Genomic DNA, 16,917 nt, shown 5'->3' on the forward strand with positions numbered 1-16,917 from the left:
AGTTTATAATTATGGGCCAATCTTAAAGAAATCAAGCTAATCCCACATTTAGTTTAATAAACGTTATGGGTATGAGATGAATTTAGCACAATTCGTGATTTTCATTTTTAAGTTCACGAAAAGATGCCGACATCATAAGTTTTATGAAACTGTTGTCAGTTCTCTGTATGTTATTCTAAATACTATTTTAGAATGACCTTCAGCCCATAGGATAATCAAATCTATAAACTAAATTCATTTAGTGTATCGTCGCTGCAGTGAAATAGGTATAGACTATTAACGTGCTGTATTTGAAAATAAAATTTTAAAACAATTTAAACATAAAAACATGTATGCACAATGTAAATCTATGAATTGAGAGAAAGAAAACACAAACCATATTTACTAATAAAAAAAAACTAGTATTGTGTGAATACTAGGCAAATTTTGTGTGAATGAAATGTAAACACCAATCATAATATTTACTAATTTAAAAAAAACTAGTATTGTGTGAATACTAAACATAAACGACCACACGAAACATGAATTTTGACGACCGGTCTGGCCTAGTGGGTAGTGACCCTGCCTGTGAAGCCGATGGTCCTGGGTTCGAATCCCGGTAAGGGCATTTATTTGTGTGATGAGCACAGATATTTGTTCCTGAGTCTTGGGTGTTTTCTATGTATTTATGTATTTATATATTATATATATCGTTGTCTGAGTACCCATAACACAAGCCTTCTTGAGCTTACTGTGGGACTTAGTCAGTCTGTGTAAGAATGTCCTATAATATTTATTTATTATTATTTATTATTATTATTTATAAACCCTAGAGGTTTACAATAGTGGCATGCTGGCAAAAGTTGTATTAATATTTAAAGTGAATAAATAAATAAAAAACCACCACCACGAACCACGTTGACCACGAACGCTGTTAAGGGTTCGAAACGTCGGGATGTATTATAAATTCAATATACGCGATATAATCCGTTTTCATAGTTTTATTTCATAAATAAAAAAAATTGTCGTTTACCACGTGTTGATCCTCGGCAACAGAACAACCGCAGTGATCTAATGGTCTAAACGTGCAAATCGAATGGACACGCCGTTGGTTTAGCTAACTCGGTGAACATTCAGCGCGGCGGATTTACTCAATGGACAGTGAACGAATGTTACATACGACGTTCGTATTTGTAGCAAAGGAATATGTGACAATGGATTCTAAAGATCTAAAATATATGATTATTATTATTTTTTTATTTAATTTTAATAGGGAATATTACGCGAAACTCTGCGCAGGGTGCGCCACTACCACAATCTGAGGGTCTAAAACAAAACAAGAAAATCGAAATTTAGTTATCTATTATGTCTGTGACTCTTGCATATTCGAGCGATAAAGACGCAGAAAGCAAAATTTCGGATTCGCGTTTCCCGGTAGGTTCTCTGCAAACAAACCGCCTTGGTGCATCAATGTCATATTTTATTATCTCTGAAAACTTGTCATAAAGTGTTAAAGGCATCCAAATCCTTATTCTTATTGAATGGAATTTCGAGCCCATCTGGATCGAAATTTTGAATAACATGCTCTCATACAACCTACAATTTTCGATGACATTTGGCGCTTATGACCTTTTGGAATGGGAAGCTCCTACGTAGGACTGGGTGCGTTCCATTTCACGGGAAAAAAAACTTAATTCAGACTTGAAGTTTTATTTTTTTCTTGTGTTCGTTATTGTGGAAATTTATTTCATGGTGTGTTCTTACACACATTGACACTGGAAAAGGGAAGACTGGGGTAATTAGTGCCCATCTCTATTTAAAACTGACTTTCTCGTATGACTGAATTTTAATTTTAATTTGAATCTCGGTGTAGGTATGTTCTGCTTGTTGTACACTGCTCTTCTTCTTCTTCTTGGAATTGGATGGTATAAGTTACTCTATGGTTTACTAAACGGGCTACTGCTGATAATTTTAAAACTAACACGGGACTTAATCGCGTACAAACTTACGTTTATTTATGGCCTGACGTTTCGAACGTAACGCCACGTTACGAAGTTTGTACGCGATTAAGTCTCGTATTAGTTTTAAAATTATGGGCTACTGCTCCACTCTGGTAGCAGAACATTGCAGTAATATCCCCTATTAGAAGTATCATTTGGGTATTTAATGAAAGGGTCTTGAAGGACAATCAGAAGATATACAATACAAAAAATATATAGTTCTTTGAAACCTCTGTCATGAAATTTTAATGTATTTAGACAATCTTGCAGACTTAAATCTATTTAAATGGCGTTAAAATTGCAATATAACTGTCTATTTGATTCCATCTATTTTGTTCAGGTCAGCAAAATATCACGTTAGGTTCAACACTTTAGTGGCCGGACTGGTGTCATTTAAATCTATTCTTAGATTAATTTATTCTGTATTAAATAGTACTTATAATTATACAGGCATGCAATCGCAATACACTCAAACTCTAAAGAAAAATTGACAACACATAATAATGGCGCCCAACGTGTCAAAATGCCTGATTCCCAGAATGTCATTTTTTTTCTCAGAATTCCACATTCTCAAAATGCCTGAACTTCAAAAATCACGTTTGTTGTATACCCCCACTTAAATATTTTTTGAATTCTGTTTTTAGTATTTGTTGTTATAGCGGCAACAGAAATACATCATCTGTGAAAATTTCAACTGTCTAGCTATCACGGTTCATGAGACACAGCCTGGTGACAGACAGACGGACGGACAGCGGAGTCTTAGTAATAGTCAAGTCAAGTTTTTACCCTTTGGGTACGGAACCCTAAAAATGTATACCTCAGAGGTCTTTCTACGAGACCACATTGGACAAAGCCCTCCTCGAAACTTCGAAGGTAATTTTAAAACTGAATTATACGAAACTAGTCCTGTTTTCTTAATTAAACAATGTAACATGCGGATAACAATTCTAAAAAACCAGCGCTTAGCGGTTATAGCGGTCCGCGTGTGTTAATAAAAGCCGTTAGTGTCAGTTTAACTCGTTTAAGCCCATTATCTAACCCGCACATCAACCATGTGGACATTCGGACATCGGCTCAATTATTTAAAATGCACAGAATATGAACCCTTTGTTTCGCGCCGTCAAACATATTGTTAATTTATAATCCTTTTGTTGCATTTATCACTTCATACGGGTTGTTAATGGTTAATTTGACGTTAAAGGTTTCAATGAACGTTTTGTTATCGATGTTTGCAATATTTATTTCCGTTGTTTCCTATTGGTTATGTTTTATAATGTTTGAATGGCCATTCAATGTACGGTGTAGGAATATGAAACATGATTGGAGTGGAGGCGGTACAATATAATCTATCTCAGTGTTGGGACGTTCATCTATAATTTTAATTGTATTAGCTATTAGATTTATTTTTTTGTGGAATTTACTTTTTACCATTTGACATGTGCTTAAAACGGAAAAAAGTGTAGCTGATGCCTTTTGGACCATTCAATAGCTTTCTCAAAGCTAGGTACAAACTCTGCAGTAAAAACAATAAAAGTGAAATATTATCTTAGGTATTTTATTTCAACATCCTCATTGCCAAAAATATGGCTATTGAATATGTAAAGGAAAGTTTAAATAATGCACAATAACCTATTATGAAACTCCAATTCCTTTGATAATTCTTCGATAAGTGCTATTATTAAATGCAAGTTCCGGTATTTTCATCCTATCTGTAGCTGCATTTGAACTTAAATATCTGATGTCGATTTTATTTTTTTATATATCACTCTCAGTGCATCTCTGTAGTACGCATGTCCCATCGGAAAGCTAAATTATTATTACGGTACTATCTTACAAAACTCGGCCTAGCACCCAATAAAGCTCAATAAGTCTATGTTGTGGGTAGTGAGTACTAGACGATGGGATACCCTTACCAAGATTCGATCGCGGGACGTCTTGCTTTGCAAGCAGGGTCAATACTGACCAGGCTAGAAGTTCCGTTCAAGTGATACCCGTAACAAATCAAAATCAGATTCTTAAATATTGAATGCCTTTCCGACTGAGAGACGGAACCGAATCAATTTCGCTTTGCATCTGTAATAACTACAAAGTACTACTTATGCTACAATTCAGCCAGGTTTTTAAGTGATCTTACGTTTTTATATAAATACAGACACGCATATTATAGGGATGAACTGTTCGGATTTTTTAAATTTCACGAATGAAAGTACGATAATAACATCATACGATCCATAGCTAAGATTTCAAGCGGTGTGATTAATTTTAATCATGGATCAATATCCCCTATCTTCTTTCCCCTATCTTATTTCCCCTAGATAGGGCAATAAATAATGAACCGAATACTTATACTTACGAAACATGTTTCACTTGCACCACCGTCACTCAGTTAGAAATGTTTTCAAGGAAAAGCAGATTTTGACTAACTGGAATCTACATACTCGAGCTTTGCCTCTTTGTAAAGCGCAATGGAGAGTATTTCACAAAACTGTCCTCAATTAATGATAACTTGCGCGTGCAATATAAATATAATTATCGTATCCCAAAGGTGAACAATAAACTTATGGATAAAAGTGCCTACATTGCAGCAATAAAAGTTTTTAACAAGTTGCCTGTTGAAATAAAGTCAGTCGAATGCAAACAATTTAAAACCATTCTAAAAAAATGGCTTATTAGTAGAGTGTTCTACAGCATGAAAGAATTTGACGCTTATGACAATAGTGCATGCATGTATTAATTTTGTTATTTAGTTATAGGTTAGTCTTAAGTATATTGTACGTCCGTGATGGACAAACTGTTGAATCCTAAATGTATTATTGCCAACATCTCTGTACACAGTTATACAATAAATATTATCTTATCTTATCTTATCTAATAAAAATGATGATGAATTATTAAAAAAAAAAAAACAAAATGGCATTGACCTTTACGTTACATAATGGGCTCCGCAAATTCAATGCCAAAGTTGAATAAGGTTGTAGGTACAACAGTTAGTCAAAAAAAAGTGAACAAAAGTATCTTATTACGAAGGAGTAAGGAGCAAAATTGATAATATACCTTTGACGTCGATATATCTTTGAAGTACACACCGGATATTGCAAGTCAACAGAGTAACGCTACAAAAACATCGCCAAAAAATACAAAGATAACCTCAATAACATGCACGCCTAAATTGAAAATCAATAGATTTCATATCCGTAAGGTTGCAGGAAAACCGGCAAGTCAGTGAGCAAATTGTTCCGGTTTTTTAGTTCATTTTTTATCTTGTTTTTATTGTTTTACGTGAGGAGGTAATAGTGCATGAATAGGGGCTGCATCCATAGGCTATACTTACTAAGAAGTGTTAAACAGTGACGGCTGCAAGTATTATTACAAATTTTATATGAAAGGAAAAATGGAAAAATTCACACGGATCAGGCGAGCTTCGTTAGGTCAGTAGATTAGAGAACGATCGAACCATCTCGTAATTTTTTTTAAATTACTACATGAACCATTATTTCCACGTCAAACGTCTAAACTCAACTTCCTAAAACACTTCAAGTTTTCTTCCCACACTATATTATAAGGCTGTCTACACACGGACCTTGGGGAGCGATAAAGCTGACGCACAACCGACCGACTGAGACGGATAGGGGCATGCTAATGATGCCTGTCGACCTGTCCAGCTCGATATACGGCGAAGACGGGCTCGAGATAGCTTTGGAAAAAGGGAAACTCTATTGGCAAAACCTTCTGTCTTGCATCATGTGTCCAGTTTAAACTCAACCCACATTTGAAGCAATCTTTCTCAGTCGAAAGACAATGCTTGTACTGGTTTGGTAAGGTCAGGTCTGTATGTAGTGTGGGAGAATATTCCAGAATTGAGCAGGATTAGGGAGTACACTAACTGTTTCCCATGGCGCTTTTGGAGTTTCGATATATCCGGGCTTACTCCGTCAGAAAGGATTGTCTGTTCTATCTTCGAATGGATTGATAGAATTTGCATTGGAATAGTTAGTGTATGAGGATTAAAATGGGTTTGTATTGTAATAATTGCTACCATTGTTTCTCTTATTCTCGAATTGTTATCTACGCATATTTAAATAATTCTCTATTTCTGTAAGATTTTTTTGGGTACCGTATAGTCTATAAAGGGAACGATTGCCAAACGCAAAAAACTGTGGATGTGTCAAAAATGTTTCTTTGATGTTTTTGTTAGTTGTCATTGCCAATTTCAAATTGACTGAAAATGGTCGTTTTTGTGCTTTTCTCTCGATAAAAACTGCCGTCATGCCGAAAAAAAAAACAGTAAGTACTTTATTGGTTGGTAAGCAGAATTTTAAAGTAAAAAAATCATCAGGCCTGGCTAATGGTTATGGTGGTCATACTTAAACCATTTCCATGTTTGGTTTATCCAACTGACAGCGCCGAATTCTATGCATTCACGTCCCAGTAACAAAGTAAACTCGGTCGGAATAGCAATGGCTGTTTGTTAATGTCATTGCGGTTAGGATTTGGTAATGTAGGTCAAGTGAGGAGAGGGACAATAGCTAGCTGGAGAGGTGTTAGGTAGAAAAACGTTTGCATTTTTAGAATTGATTAGTTTTATTGCTACTTATCACAAGCTCTTTTGCTGCAAATGTGAGATGAAAATGTTCCAAATTATCCATATTAATGACTATTTTAGCGTCCCTTTATTTATTGCCATGATGCCTTGAATGGACCCTGCGGAAAACCAGCGCTGGTTATATTATGCTGAGTTGGGTCAATTTCGTGATCGCTAGCGGCCACTATGAAGCTCAAAAGTCATGTTATTTCTTTCTCTTTTGTCTGTATTTAAGTATTTGTATATTACATAGGTATATCGTTGTCTGAGTATACAACCCACAACACAAGCCTTCTTGAGCTTACCGTGGGACTTACAATTAGTTAATTTGTGTAAGAATGTCCCTATAATGTTTATTTACTTATTTATTTACTGTGGAACAACCTTAAAAACACCGATTAGTAAGTCAGCACAGAAACATGTCGAGCGTTTTTGACTTAAAATACGTGAGTGACCCGTTATTAATATGTTTAATAAGTCGGTGTTTGTAAGATTGTCCCGATAATATTCATTTTAAGCTAATTTTACGGTGTTATTACGTCAGTGAAACGTAAGTTAAATTTTCAGTCATTCACACGACATGTTTCGAAAGCCTAAGTGGTCTCCATTCTCAAGCACTATTTACTTACAGTCTTCGCCGGTGGTATGGCCATATAAGCCGCAGACCGGTGGACTACGTCGGAAACAGATGCCTCAACCTCACTGTCCAAGGCCCTAGATCACGCGGCCGCGGTAGACCTAAGAAGCGCTGGCTGGACGTCGTGATAGCGGACATGCAAGAGAACAATCTCACACTTGAGGATGCCGAAGACCGGTCAAAGTGGAGAAGATTAAGTAGGAAAGCGGACCCTGACGCTAGGCCGGGAAAACGCTAGGTCGAAGAAGAAGAAAGACAGTCTTCGCCTCAAATCGCTTCGTAGTAGTTTGGACTAGTACTCAAACGCACCTCATTATTTTCATAACTATTTAAACTTAGAACTGCAAAGGAGCTTCTTGAACTTGAATAAAAACTGCAAAGTTAAATGAACTTTTAGCGAGACCCGTCGTACGGTTATTTCAGCTAGTTTATTGTCGTCTTTTAATAGTCGGAGAGCCTTAGAGCTGATTCGGATTTAACAACTTGTTATGGTTTGAACTGAATATATAGTTCTGCATAACAGCTAAAATAAAACTAGAAACAGTATAGGTGAGGAATTCAAACTGAAGAAAGGAGTGAGACAAGGAGACCCACTATCACCTAAATTGTTCTCAGCAACTTTAGAACAAGTATTCAGAAACTTGAACTGGAACGAATATGGTCTAAAAATAGATAAAAAGTTGCTGAGCCACTTGCGGTTTGCCGATGATCTCATACTGCTCTCGGAAAGCACAGATGATTTTGCAAGAAATGTTACAACAACTTTCTTATGAAAGCAGAAAAGTGGGACTAGAAATCAACACAGAAAAACTAAACTTATGACAAATGGACAAAAAAAATTTTTTTTTAATGGTTTGAACTGGTTTTGATACGACCTTAACCATCGTCTTGGTGGTTGGCGCGCATCTTACGCATGACTTGCTTGAGCCAACAATCGGATTTAGAAATAAGGATCACATGGCAAAATAGTAACTAGAAAAGTAAAGTTGCTCACAAAATTGTGTGTTATTCTTTATTGTATTGCAGTCATGTTTAGGTGTTACAGTTTGAGGATGGTAGGTACATGACACCCTGTCAGGGCACTCAATTTTCGTAAGTCTAGGTAATTACATGCATCTCATACAAACAGCAATAAAATCTATATTTACAATTTTATATTTTATCGAGATTTTTTTATTTTTTTTTACTTTATTTTTATTTTATTTTTAACTTCGAGTCACCAATTGGCGAGAGGTCGCACAGGATCGAGAAAAGTGGCGCTGTCTTGTGTCGGAGGCCAAGTCTCATTTTGGATCGCTGAGCCAACGGAGTAAGTAAGTAAGTATATTTTATCGACGTTTATGCAACGTTAAATAAACGTTAAACGTCGTTTAGAAAATTAGTAAAATAATAAAATAATGATGCTAAATATTAAATGTTAAATGTCCAGGTTAATTTATCTGGGTCGGCGGCTGAGAGAGAGGAGGAGCGATCCCCGATCTGGGTCTTGGCTTGTCCAACAAGTCTCCATTGCCATACAGCGCGGCAACGCTGCGAGTGTGATGGAGACTTTTGGACCAGGCATGTCACAGAACGGGTCTTAGGTTAGTTAAATAGTTTTAAATTTGTGTTTGTAAAATAGTATTGTAATGTAAAAAAAAAAATTATAAATAGATTTAAATAATATGTGAAACAATATAGTTAATATTAATTAACTATAAGTCATTTTAGAGAATGCATGAATGTCAATAAATGTTTACAATAATATTTCAATAAAAATTAAATAATTCAATTTGGGTAAGTACATAGCATTATTCCAGTGTTTGGTCATTTAGAAATTCGTCTATTGTGTAATATGCTTTCTCTAGAAGAAGCTTTTTAAGCGTATTTTTAAACAGTTTATCGTTCGGTTCCTGTTTTATACTGTCGGGGAGTTTATTTGTGATTATAATAAGTTAGGGCACCGACTGTTAGGATACCACTGGGTTCTAGTATGCTTTAGGGAAGTGCGACTGTCATTTGTATGTTGTATTCAACAGATTTTTTTGAGATGCAGACTGTAAAACCACCCAATTACCTACCTTTCTATATAATAAAAAAAAAAAAAAAAAGCCTTATTTCTTGAACTTTTTTTACATTTTTTCATATTTGTTTAAGCGTTCTATATATATAATATTATTCAAGAACCCCGTTTTCACAGGTGAAGGCCTCCTCCAAAGCCTTCCATGTATCTCGGTCCTTCGCCACTTGTATCCAATTTGGCCCAGTAATTTTGGTGATATCATCTTGCCATCTCATAGTAGGTCTTCCTTTCTGTATACAACAATAATCCATTATTTCAATATAATATTAAGTATTAACAACAACGTTCTTATTGTTTTTTTTCTGTTTTTCTTGAATTTATACTCCGAAGACATTGTGTTGAAGTTAATATTGTATTGCTTGCATTTTAATAAATTGATTCAGAATATCTGCCAAGTTAAACCAGTTTGACAGCACTGGCTTCCCTCGAATGCGGCTGACCCTATTTATATAAGTATTTAACCGTAGAACTACCATATTCAAATAATAGTTGTGACCTCCATTATGAACTGAAAACGATATTTGAATTAATTTTGGACCATAGATGGGTGATATTGGAGTATTGTTAAAATTATGTGTTGGTGGTTTTTCTGTATCTTTTTCGAGGTTAGCTCTTAGTCTATAATACAGAACAGTTGAAGCTGCTAGTTTTAAGTTGGACGAGCGTTTAAATAACTTTCTGCAAGAGTTAATTAATGACTTTTCAACTTTTGTTCTTTAGAGGTAAACGGATTAAATATGATGTATAAAAGAGATGTATTTTAAATATAGCTATTATAAATCTTCTCAAATGATTTTTACGCCTAAGACCCTAATCCGTTAAACAAAAGCCATTGTTTCTTTTGTAGGAGCGGTTGGCCATTGTGTCTGAGCGCGTGCCAATGTGTCTGAGCGCGTGGCATGCGCTCAGACACAATGGCCGAGTGCTCGCATAAAAGAAAAATCATTTGAGAAGATTCATACTATACAGATTAAGTTAAAATTATTGTAATCCAATATTATCGCGCTTTTGCGGTTTTCTACGTTTTACTGGTTTTCAGTACCGTAAAATGGGGTGAGTAGGGTTCGCGGGGAGAGTAGGGTTATGAATGGGGAGAGGTTTGAAAGAGGGGTGAGATGGGTTTATTACTAACCGATCCATTATAACAAATCTTAAGGTCAACTTATGAAGGGGCTATGTAATTTAAATTACACTAAACTTATTCTTTAAATTTGTCAATGTTATTTTCACGATACTAATTGAAATAAAAGTGACCTAAAATTACCATACATTTTTCGTTTCTTCCATTCCGTTAAATACCGTCATACATAAAAATAACACTATGACGTCGTAATATAGAAATGGTAACGGATATAAATGAAAATCATGGGACACTTTTCTCCTTTCTTTTTCTCCTATTGGTACAGAAAAAGAAAGTCTGAGTAGAAATAACATTTTTTTCTTTTCAAAAAAAGAAGTGTAAACTAAATCGTCAAATAAAATAGCCAAAAGGCTCAACTTCGACACAAAATTTATTATGAATATATGGTTGGGAACGCCATAAAGTTTGGGTGTGATTTTTACGTGACTGGAACAGTAATAAAACGTAGGGTGCACATAAAATATTGTGTTAGGACAGGATAACTTTATTACCGGAGGCATGGGACGCGGGTGCAATTATCCAGGAGTAACGCGGCCGTATGGCTACAGGAGTGTTTTCGAAAGGACTTTCCGTTTGTATTGTGTTAGGGAGGCCTTTTATGCTAAAATGGTTGGATTGGATTTGATCACTTAAGGGTGGTCCCCTGACCTTGGTCTTTTACAGTCTCCTGACCTTGGTCTTTTACAGTCTCCTGACCTTGGTCTTTTACAAAGCGTGCCATCAAAATTATTATAAATAAATATAGCATTCTGTTCTATTGAATAGTTTCCTATTTAACGTCTCTCACAACTATCTAAATACACTTTTTATTTATAGTACTACGTATTCACAATAGGGTATTCTCCTACTAGCCAAATCAGTTTCTTTTTTAGAACTATCAAAACGATTTGCTAATATGGAATTTATATGAAACATTACTCAATGACGTCACGGAAACTCACCTACTTTTTAGGGTTCCGTATCCAAAGGGTAAAAACGGGACCCTATTACTAAGACTCCGTTGTCCGTCTGTCCGTCTGTCTGTCTGTCAACAGGCTGTATCTCATGAAATATGATAGCTAGACAGTCAGATACAGATGATGTATTTCTATTGCCGCTATAACAACAAAATAATACTAAAAAGTACGGAACCCTCGGTGCGCGAGTCCGACTTTTACACCGTCCGAGTTTTTATATTTCTATCCGATCTATTAAATAGAACTTGTGTTTAAAAATAACTGCTGTCTATGTTTTTCTAATAATTATCTGGTGCTTTATTTCATGCATGGTGTGATTTATTTTAAAAACAGTCAAATACCCTATTGTACATAGACAAACCGAATGAAAAGAAATATGTATCGTAATGAGAGTTGGTACGAAAAGACACGTGACTATATCCATACATTATTTGAAGTTCCGACTGGCGTTTTCTATCAATGATTTTCATCTTGGCTAGGCTCCGTAATATTAGTACGACTAACTTCAATTCAGTTGCCCTGGCAAATATATTTTGCACTAACGATTCTCAGTAGGTAGTTTTTCGTCTGTGATTCTAACTAATAAAACTAGTTTCACGAATAAACGTACCACGAGTATTTACTCGTCTGGCACCATGCAGGTTGAACTTGCGCAATGAGACGTCCCAAGTTTCCCCAGGATGGCATTCTGCACTTTCCTGAGCAGTCGCGAGTTGAGGACTCATACTAGTTCAAGGTGAATGGGTTCGCCGGCAAAAATCGTAGCCCTTTAACCCTAACCCAAAGGGTAGAAACGGGACCCTATTACTAAGACTCCGCCCCAGGTAGCAAAATGACGTCAGCGACGTCTTAATGACGGCATTATTACGTCATAATGACGTCAGCGACGTCATTATGACGTATAAATGCTACTGGGGGCTGTCCGTCCGTCCGACCGTCCATCTGTCACCAGGCTGTATCTCATGAACCGTGATAGCCAGACAGTTGAAATTTTCACCGGCCGTAATGGTACGGAACCTTCGTGCGCGAGTCCCACTCGCACATTGCCGGTATTATTATTTTTTATTTTTTTTATTTAAGGTTTACCAACAATTGTTGACATCGATACATTAATAATGTACTAAGCTAAAACATGTAAGGAGTGGTGTCACAATTACTTACAGGTAAACACCGCATGCATAACAAATATAAGTAAACAACTATAGTAATACCTAAATTTAAACTTATTTTCTAATTATTTATGTTTCTAATTATTTGTGTTTTAAGAAATATTTTCGGACAGATGTTATAAATTTATTTAGTGGGTCACAGTGCATATCCGCCTTGTCACAGCAACCATTAGCAATTTTACATAACCTGCATACTGGAGAGTTAGTGCCTGAAACTGTTCTTCTAAGCGGGGCGTAAAGAGGGGTGATAGCGTTACGGGGGAAACGAGATGGAGCACGAAAGTTCAACAACGTCAGCAGTTGCGGACAATCTATTTTGTGGTTCACTAACTTGTACAAAAAAGTTGCATCTAAGAGCGTCCGTCGGTCTTCTAGGGAATCCATCTTGAAATATTGCAGTTTCCTTTGATAGGATATTGATCTTTTAGCCATAACACATGCCTGAAAAGCTAAGTGACGAGTGAACCTTTTTTGAATACGCTCTAACCGCAATGAGTGAGTAGCATAATGCGGCCGCCAGACAACGCTGCAATATTCCAAAACACTCCTCACCAGACTATTATATAGCAATATTTTGGTTGCGCTGCGCCTAAATGATCTAGTGTTTCTCATGACAAAGCCCAAAGTCTTAGATGCCCTCTTGACAATATTTTCTATGTGGGGGATAAACGTTAATTTGCTGTCGAAAAGAACTCCAAGATCGCGAGTGTTCTGAGCTTTGTTTAGTTTGTAACCGTCTATATGGTAGTCTGACTGTGTTACATTTTGTTTTCGAGTGAATTTCATATGGATACATCTTTTGATATTAATGTGCATTAGGTTATTATTTAGATCTTAACACGGTAATTAGTTAAAAAATATGAATATTAGCTACCTTAAAGAATACCAGATCTCTAGTAACTTGATCGATTTGAATCGTACCACGAGTATTTAGTCTGGCACTGTGCAGGTCTAATTCCCTCAATGAGACGTCCGCAATCAGCACAAGTTTCTCCAGGATGAAATTCTGTACTTTCGTGAGCGGGCGAGTTGAGGACTCAAACCGGTTTAATTTCCTCTCAAATAGCAGATGCGCGATGATCCAAAATTAGTCTTGGCCTCCAACACAAGAGCACGCCACTTTGCTCTGTCCAGAGACTACAGAGCCGAGCTCACGGAGATCTGCCGCCACTATATACGCCCAACTATATTTATAATAACCAACAGGACGGCGTCCAGTTGGTCGACCCAAGTAAGCCCTTTTAACTGCCCGATCTTCACCCATCCTTGCTTTAGTCTCACCTATTATATTAGGCTCGGCTAACGATCCTCCATCTACAGCCAACTAAAAGTTAAACTGGTTTAGCCTCAAACCAGACTCGCCAATGCTCTTGCATTCCACAAGAGGCATAAGAACGTAATGTCACCGTAAGTGCCCCAACTTAACCTCCTGCACGTCGAGTTCATTGAGTGCAGCGACTTTACAACTTGCTTGATTTATACTTTCATCTTTATCTCGCTTTGCTGCTTTTAATTTAAAAGCGCGGACTTGGTTTAAGATTTCTTGCATGATAGAAACTATGACAAGCTTTATACGGGGTATATTTTTTAACCCAAAATGCTGCGAATGCTTTTTGTATGTCCGGATGTTCTCTACAGGTCGTATTTCTCAACCGATTCCCATGAAATTTTGTGAGCAGGTTCAATTATGTAATTTTTTAGGGTTCCGTACCCAAAGAGTAAAAACGGGACCCTATTACTAAGACTCCGCTGTCCGTCTGTCTGTCAGCAGGCTGTATCTCATGAATGTAGTTTACTGTTCATTTTTTATCCTTTTTGTGCATTTTTTCTATGATGTTTTTGTATAATTAAGTGTATTTTGTTTTTCTCTTGTGCAATTTTTTTATTTTTTTCTGGTAGTGGCAATAAAACACTTTTATTTATCTGTTTTTATTTTTTAACCGTGATAGCTAGACAGTTGAAATTTTCACAGATGATGTATTAAAAAGTACGGAACCCTCAGTGGGCGAGTCCGACTCGCACTTGGCCGGTTTTTTTTGTTATTCGTGTCATGGGGGTTCGCGAGGTCTACAGCTCACAGACCCACTAATAGGTCACTATGAGTCTAATGCCGAAATAGCGAAATAAATTGTAATTTCCATACATTTTGGCCGAACAGATGTCGATGGGACCCACGGAGCACCATAGACGGTGCAGGCCGGGGTTCAGGCAGACCAAAAAGGAGATGGCGGGACGACTTGGACGCATTCTACCCCAAATGTTGGGAAAATGCCGATGACAGGGTCGAGTGGAGAAAACGAGGGGAGGCCTTTGCCCAGCAGTGGGACACCAAAATGGGCTAATAAAATAAAAAAAAGATGTCGATGTATGGGAGATACACAAATTTTTTTCGCGATTTCGGGGTTAGTGCATAGTAAAAGTTGTTCAGCATGACCACCTCGCAAATTTTGGCTGAGGGTATAAAGAACACTTTTAGTATTTCCGTGGGTACATTTTGGTCTTATTTTTGGATAAGATCGACCTTATTAGATTATTTTAAATCACTCACGTATTATTAAGTCGAATAGCTCGACATGTTTCGGTCCAATTTAAAATAATCTAATATGTTTGTTACAAAGAAAGTGTATAAGGGAGAGGTAGAAAAGGGAGTTGGAAGGGGCAGACCTCGGCGGACTTTCTCTGATCAGATCGGGGAAATCCTGAAGAAAGGCCAGGTCAAGAGTACCCTAAACCGGCGAGCGTGTATGAGGAATGTTATGAAAGTGAAGGAAGGGAAAGAGGTATGTCAGGATCGTAGCAAGTGGAAATCCGTGGTCTCTGCCTACCCCTCCGGGAAATAGGCGTGATTATATGTATGTATGTATGTATGTAATATGCTTGAGTCTCACGGGAGTTTTATAGTTAAAAAGATCGACCTTCTCGCAATTTGTTCTTATGTAATATTACAAGTACTTTCTATCTCATAATATTTGGATAACAATGGTGATCCGATAACAAAAGCTCCTTGAGAAGGATGCAACATTTTGAGAGTATTATATTATGATAAGTGTATATTTTACATAAACAAGTTTCTCTTATAGCGCAGTAGTTTTTTATTATTATGTACCATTTCAATCCTATTATAAAAAACCGAACAAGAGCGAGTTGGACTCGCCCATCGAGGGTTCCGTACTTTTTTAGTATTTGTTGTTATAGCGGCAACAGAAATACATCAAGTGTGTAAATTTCAACTTTCTAGCTATCACGGTTCATGAGATACAGCCTGATGACAGACAGACAGACAGACGGACAGACAGACAGACGGACAGTGGAGTCTTAGTAATAGGGTCCCGTTTTTACTCTTTGGGTACAGAACCCAAAAAAATGGATATCTTGAACGCATTCACGGGTTGCAGAAAGGAACTAGGGGGGTCCGATCTAACAACATTATTTTGCTCGAACTGGCTTATGAAATAGGTATGAATGAGATGTAGATGAAAGTGACAGTGATATGCACACCAATCACAAAGGCGATTATCAAAATCGTATCAAAACCAGTTCAAACCCATTACACATTGTTACATTAGAATCGGCCTCATAAATACTAACTTTTATATCCCGTGCGACTATGATATCGGAATTCAAAAAGTTACAATCCATTGCAACAATGAATGCAGTAATAAAATGCTGTCACCGCCACGTGACGTCATTCGATCGGGTGTTTGAAGTGTCCAAACAAATTGGCAAGTCGTGCTTTATGTCACATATTGGCGACACTCGATTATGATGGAATAGAAACTGCCGTAAAACGACAGCCGGGAGACTACGGACACTTTTATCGTCTTAGTATCACTCGCCGTTTTATAGAGTTCGTGACGTGACGTCTAAGCTTTTGATATCTTTTGATTATGATTCCTGACTTGTAATAGTTAAATGGGTTCTTGGCAAAAAAATTATGAGCGTAATGGGTCTTCATGTTCTGTTAGTTTTTAAGATCCTCATGAATTCGTTATCAATATACAGAATAGTCTATCAAGCTTTTATTTTTCAGATGTTGGCTATTGAGACGTTTTCAGATTGGATATTTGCACTATTGGAAGAAGGGAAAGTCGATAGCTAAATAAACGGAAACCTATATATAGATAAGTAAATAGACCAACCAACTGCTCCGTAACCCCTCAATGTACCTGCGACACAGCAAGGCAATCCATGGCACATCTACTGTCGTGCCCCGCATGCCCACATCACTGCTCGGAGCTGGATCCGAGGGACGCGACAGCCAGGGCTGTCAACACCGCTGCCTACTGAGCATCCATCGTATGAAAAGGAACCTCACGAAAAGAAGAATAAACCAACAAGCTGTAACTAACTTTAAGCTTTATATTTAGGATATTTAAGATGCACAATTGCTG

The 16,917-nt window shown here is 37.0% G+C and overlaps 1 protein-coding gene and 1 long non-coding RNA gene across 2 annotated transcripts in view; one reads left to right on the forward strand and one right to left on the reverse strand.

Moving 5' to 3' along the window:
• The window catches only part of LOC134756100 (zwei Ig domain protein zig-8-like), a 660,767-nt gene that overhangs the window by 185,559 nt on the left and 458,291 nt on the right, over positions 1-16,917 (reverse strand). The window lies entirely within an intron of this gene.
• The window catches only part of LOC134756113 (uncharacterized), a 73,358-nt gene that overhangs the window by 55,909 nt on the left and 532 nt on the right, over positions 1-16,917 (forward strand). The gene's annotated exons all lie outside the window — the stretch shown is intronic.

This window comes from Cydia strobilella, chromosome 3, assembly GCF_947568885.1.
Source record: "Cydia strobilella chromosome 3, ilCydStro3.1, whole genome shotgun sequence".
Lineage (NCBI taxonomy): Eukaryota > Metazoa > Arthropoda > Insecta > Lepidoptera > Tortricidae > Cydia > Cydia strobilella.